The sequence below is a fragment of the Oncorhynchus masou genome, chromosome 9, assembly GCF_036934945.1.
Source record: "Oncorhynchus masou masou isolate Uvic2021 chromosome 9, UVic_Omas_1.1, whole genome shotgun sequence".
Classification (NCBI taxonomy): domain Eukaryota; kingdom Metazoa; phylum Chordata; class Actinopteri; order Salmoniformes; family Salmonidae; genus Oncorhynchus; species Oncorhynchus masou.
In genome coordinates, this window is record NC_088220.1 from 85009226 (window position 1) to 85016085 (window position 6860).

A 6860-nucleotide genomic window follows, 5' to 3' on the forward strand; every position below is an offset into this window, starting at 1 on the left:
TAAGGAGCTGGACATAAGGAGCTGGAAACAAGGAGCTGGACATAAGGACCTGGACATAAGGAGCTGGAAATAAGGAGCTGGAAACAAGGAGCTGGAAACAAGGAGCTGGACACAAGGAGCTGGAAATAAGGAGCTGGAAATAAGGAGCTGGAAATAAGGAGCTGGACACAAGGAGCTGGACATAAGGAGCTGGAAATAAGGAGCTGGACACAAGGAGCTGGACACAAGGAGCTGGACACAAGGAGCTGGACACAAGGAGCTGGAAACAAGGAGCTGGAAACAAGGAGCTGGAAACAAGGAGCTGGACACAAGGAGCTGGACACAAGGAGCTGGAAATAAGGAGCTGAAGCTGGAAAGCTGGTAGATTTATATTACTGCTGTGGGAGAGAGAGATGGTTTATATTTATGCTGTGGGAGAGAGAGATGGTTTATATTACTGCTGTGGGAGAGAGAGAGAGATGGTTTATATTTCTGCTGTGGGAGAGAGAGATGGTTTATATTACTGCTGTGGGAGAGAGAGATGGTTTATATTACTGCTGTGGGAGAGAGAGAGATGGTTTATATTACTGCTGTGAGAGAGAGAGAGATGGTTTATATTACTGCTGTGGGAGAGAGAGAGAGAGAGATGGTTTATTTTACTGCTGGGAGAGAGAGATGGTTTATATTACTGCTGTGGGAGAGAGAGATGGTTTATATTACTGCTGTGGGAGAGAGAGATGGTTTATATTACTGCTGTGGGAGAGAGAGATGGTTTATTTTACTGCTGGGAGAGAGAGATGGTTTATATTACTGCTGTGGGAGAGAGAGATGGTTTATATTACTGCTGTGAGAGTGAGAGAGAGATGGTTTATATTACTGCTGTGGGAGAGAGAGATGGTTTATTTTACTGCTGGGAGAGAGAGATGGTTTATATTACTGCTGTGGGAGAGAGAGATGGTTTATATTACTGCTGTAGGAGAGAGAGATGGTTTATATTACTGCTGTGGGAGAGAGAGATGGTTTATATTACTGCTGTGGGAGAGAGAGATGGTTTATATTACTGCTGTGGGAGAGAGAGATGGTTTATATTACTGCTGTGAGAGAGAGATGGTTTATATTACTGCTGTGGGAGAGAGAGAGAGATGGTTTATATTACTGCTGTGGGAGAGAGAGATGGTTTATTTTACTGCTGTGGGAGAGAGAGATGGTTTATATTACTGCTGTGGGAGAGAGAGATGGTTTATATTACTGCTGTGAGAGAGAGATGGTTTATATTACTGCTGTGAGAGAGAGATGGTTTATATTACTGCTGTGAGAGAGAGAGCGATGGTTTATATTACTGCTGTGGGAGAGAGATGGTTTATATTACTGCTGTGGGAGAGAGAGATGGTTTATATTACTGCTGTAGGAGAGAGAGAGATGGTTTATATTACTGCTGTAGGAGAGAGAGATGGTTTATATTACTGCTGTGAGAGAGAGATGGTTTATATTACTGCTGTGAGAGAGAGATGGTTTATATTACTGCTGTGAGAGAGAGAGCGATGGTTTATATTACTGCTGTGGGAGAGAGAGAGAGAGATGGTTTATATTACTGCTGTGGGAGAGAGAGATGGTTTATATTACTGCTGTGGGAGAGAGAGATGGTTTATATTACTGCTGTGGGAGAGAGAGATGGTTTATATTACTGCTGTGAGAGAGAGAGATGGTTTATATTACTGCTGTGGGAGAGAGAGATGGTTTATATTACTGCTGTGGGAGAGAGAGATGGTTTATATTACTGCTGTGAGAGAGAGAGATGGTTTATATTACTGCTGTGGGAGAGAGAGAGAGAGATGGTTGATATTACTGCTGTGAGAGAGAGAGAGATGGTTTATATTACTGCTGTGGGAGAGAGAGAGAGATGGTTTATATTACTGCTGTGAGAGAGAGAGATGGTTTAAATTACTGCTGTGAGAGAGAGAGAGAGAGAGATGGTTGATATTACTGCTGTGAGAGAGAGAGAGAGAGATGGTTTATATTACTGCTGTGGGAGAGAGAGAGAGAGATGGTTTATATTACTGCTGTGGGAGAGAGAGAGAGATGGTTTATATTACTGCTGTGAGAGAGAGAGATGGTTTAAATTACTGCTGTGAGAGAGAGAGAGAGAGAGATGGTTGATATTACTGCTGTGAGAGAGAGAGAGAGAGATGGTTTATATTACTGCTGTGAGAGAGAGAGATGGTTTAAATTACTGCTGTGAGAGATAGAGAGAGAGAGATGGTTTATATTACTGCTGTGAGAGAGAGAGAGAGAGATGGTTTATATTACTGCTGTGGGAGAGAGAGTTGGTTTATATTACTGCTGTGGGAGAGAGATGGTTTATATTACTGCTGTGGGAGAGAGAGAGAGAGATGGTTTATATTACTGCTGTGGGAGAGAGAGAGAGATGGTTTATATTACTGCTGTGGGAGAGAGAGAGAGATGGTTTATATTACTGCTGTGAGAGAGAGAGATGGTTTAAATTACTGCTGTGAGAGAGAGAGAGAGAGAGAGATGGTTGATATTACTGCTGTGAGAGAGAGAGAGAGAGATGGTTTATATTACTGCTGTGAGAGAGAGAGATGGTTTAAATTACTGCTGTGAGAGAGAGAGAGAGAGAGATGGTTTATATTACTGCTGTGAGAGAGAGAGAGAGAGATGGTTTATATTACTGCTGTGAGAGAGAGAGTTGGTTTATATTACTGCTGTGGGAGAGAGAGAGAGAGAGATGGTTTATATTACTGCTGTGGGAGAGAGAGATGGTTTATATTACTGCTGTGGGAGAGAGAGATGGTTTATATTATTGCTGTGGGAGAGAGAGAGATGGTTTATATTACTGCTGTAGGAGAGAGAGATGGTTTATATTACTGCTGTGGGGAGAGAGAGAGAGATGGTTTATATTACTGCTGTAGGAGAGAGAGATGGTTTATATTACTGCTGTGGGAGAGAGAGATGGTTTATATTACTGCTGTGGGAGAGAGAGATGGTTTATATTACTGCTGTGGGAGAGAGAGATGGTTTATATTACTGCTGTGGGAGAGAGAGATGGTTTATTTTACTGCTGTGGGAGAGAGAGATGGTTTATATTACTGCTGTAGGAGAGAGAGAAATGGTTTATATTTCTGCTGTGGGAGAGAGAGATGGTTTATATTACTGCTGTGGGAGAGAGAGAGAGATGGTTTATATTACTGCTGTGGGAGAGAGAGAGAGATGGTTTATATTACTGCTGTGGAAGAGAGATGGTTTATATTACTGCTGTGGGAGAGAGAGATGGTTTATATTACTGCTGTGGGAGAGAGAGAGAGAAATGGTTTATATTACTGCTGTGGGAGAGAGAGAGAGAGAGAGATGGTTTATATTACTGCTGTGGGAGAGAGAGATGGTTTATATTACGGCTGTGGGAGAGAGAGATGGTTTATATTACGGCTGTGGGAGAGAGAGAGATGGTTTTATTAGCTTTCCAGAGATGATATGCCCCTCAAAACAGACAGAAGTGGAGAGATGAAAGACTCAATAAGAGAGTGTGTGTGTTTCTGTACACACACACACACACACACAAACAGACGTTCTTAACGTTGCACTTGTAAACACTCGTAATCTAAAGCCTGTCTCGGACCACTGTTAGAACCATAATTGACCATAATTCTATCCTACTTAAAAGCAGAAATTAAAGCAGGAAGCTCCAGTGATGAGATCAATAAAAAAAAGTGGTCAGATGAAGCAGATGCTAAGCTACAGGACTGTTTTACACAGACTGGAATATGTTCCGAGATTCCTCCGATGGTATTGAGGAGTACACCACATCAGTCATTGGCTTCATCAATAAGTGCATCGATGACGTCGTCCCCACAGTGGAGTGGGACTCTAACTCGGAAGCTTATAAGAAATCCCTCTATGCCCTCCTACGAACCATCAAAAAGGCATAACGTCAATACAAGACAAAGATCTAATCGTACTACACTGGCTCTGACGCTCGTCGGATGTGGCAGGGCTTGCAAACCATTACAGACTACAAAGGGGAGCACAGCAGGGAGCTGCCTAGTGACACGAGCCTACCAGACGAGCTAAACTACTTCTGTGCTCGCTTCGAGGCAAATAACACTGAAGCATGCATAAGAGCACCAGCTGTTCTGGACGACTGTGTGATCACGCTCTCCGCAGCCGATGTGAGTAAGACATTTAAACAGGTCAACATTCTCAAGGCCGCAGGGCCAGACGGATTACCAGGACGTGCGCTGCGAGCATGCGCTGACCAACTGGCAAGTGTCTTCACTGACATTTTCAACCTCTCCCTGTCCGAGTCTGTAATACCAACATGAATTAAGCAGACCACCATAGTGCTTGTGCCCAAGAACACTAAGGTAACCTGCCTAAACAACTACCGACCCATAGCACTCTGGTCTGTAGCCATGAAGTGCTTCGTAAGGCTGGTCATGGCTCACATCAACACCATTATCCCAGACACCCTAGACCCACTCCAATGTGTATACTGCCCGAACAGGTCCACAGATGATCAGTCTCTATTGCACTCTACACTGCCCTTTCCCACCTGGACAAAAGGAACACCTATGTAGGACCCTGGAACTAAACACCTCCCTCTGTAATTGGATCCTGGACTTCCTGATGGGCTGCCCCCAGATGATAAGGGTAGGTAACAACGCATCTGCCACGCTGATCCTCAACACAAGGGCCCCTCAGGGATGCATGCTCAGTCCACTCCTGTACTCACTCATGACTGCACGGCCAGGCACGACTCCAACACCATCATTAAGTTTGCCGGTGAAACAACTGTGGTTGGCCTGATCAACGACGAGACAGCCTATTGGGAGGAGGTCAGAGACCTGGCCGTGTGGCGCCAGGACAACAACCTCTCCTTCAACGTGATCAAGACAAAGGAGATGATTGTAGACGACAGGAAAAAGAGGACCGAGGACGCCCCCATTCTCATTGACGGGGCTGCAGTGGAGCAGGTTGAGAGCTTCAAGTTCCTTGGTGTCCACATCACCAATGAACTAACATAGTCCAAGCACACCAAGACAGTCGTGAGGAGGGCAAGACAAAACCTATTCCCCCTCAGGAGACTGAAAAGATTTGGCATGGATCCTCAGATCCTCAAAAGGTTCTACAGCTGCACCATCGAGATCATCCTGACCGGTTGCATCACTTCCTGGTATAGCAATTGCTCAGCCTTTGACCGCAAGGCACTACAGAGGGTAGTGCGAACAGCCCAGAACATCACTGGGGCCAAGCTTCCTGCCATCCAGGACCTCTATACCAGGCGGTGTCAGAGGAAGGCCCTAAAAATGATACTCTCGCTATTGTTATTTTACTGCTGCTCTTTAATTACTTGTTACTTTCATTTATTTTTCTTATCCGTATTGTGTTTTTTTAAAACTGCATAGTTGGTTTGCGGCTCGTAAGTAAGCATTTCACTTTGCCTGTTGTATTCGACGCATGTGACTAATGCAATTTGAACAGCGAAGTGCTTTGTTAGAAGGTTTTCTGCCCTTCCGAGTACTTGTTATTCACAGGAGATCTCTCCTAAACGTAGAATCACGTTGTTTATCCGGATCTACGTGAACCGCCGACAACTCCGGAATTGTTACAAACAAGAAAAAGGCTAAAAATAGGCTTTAAATGAAAATAGCCTACCTACAATATAGGCCTATATAATGCATTTTATTTTGCTATTTGGCTACTGTGTAATGTTTTGCATCGCTATATGTTGTAATGTGTAGCCTAGCATGTCACCATTATTTTATTATTTATTTAGCCTAGTGGTTAGAGTGTAGAGGAGGCAGGTAGCCTAGTGGTTAGAGTGTAGAGGAGGCAGGTAGCCTAGTGGTTAGAGTGTAGAGGTGGCAGGTAGCCTAGTGGTTAGAGTGTAGAGGTGGCAGGTAGCCTAGTGGTTAGAGTGTAGAGGTGGCAGGTAGCCTAGTGGTTAGAGTGTAGAGGTGGCAGGTAGCCTAGTGGTTAGAGTGTAGAGGTGGCAGGTAGCCTAGTGGTTAGAGTGTAGAGGTGGCAGGTAGCCTAGTGGTTAGAGTGTAGAGGAGGCAGGTAGCCTAGTGGTTAGAGTGTAGAGGAGGCAGGTAGCCTAGTGGTTAGAGTGTAGAGGTGGCAGGTACCCTAGTGGTTAGAGTGTAGAGGTGGTAGGTACCATAGTGGTGTAGAGGCAGTAACTGAAAGGTTGTTGCATCGAACCCCCGAGCTGACAAGGTACAAATCTGTCGTTCTGCCCCTGACCAGGCAGTTAACCCACTGTTCCTAGGCCGTCATTGTAAAATAAGAATTTGTTCTTAACTGACTTGCCTAGTTAAATAAAGGTCGTATAAAAAACTATTGAGCATTAGAATAAACTGCCTCAATGTTGGCAGCCGTAGGTGGTAGTATCTCTCTAGGAGCTAATCTGTCATATATATTCTCAAATAATACTTTAGCGAACGTTCTCTCTTGGTGGCATGTTTATGAAATGCGTTGTCACATCTTTGGCCTGTTTTTAAGGAAAGATGATAAAAACACTCGTAAGACTAAATTCTATCGCTATCGGTCAAACCAGGAAATCAACTTTTCTTGGTCTGCTGTTCAATAGCCCACGTTATGAAAAACTTTTTGCTATGGGTTCAGTGCAACAGATCATGTGGTTCCTTAAGAGCATGTCGAGCAAGCTGTGATCTCCACAAGTTGTGGGGTTTTAGTCTTCACAATGTCCAACGTGGGATGGATGTTCTGTTGAGTTACTTAGAAAAGCAAACAGGGTGTGCATTTCTCCTGAGAAGTTTTTGAGTTCCGTCTTATCTGATCAAAACCCCAAACGCACACACACACACACACACACGCAGCACACACACACACACACACACACA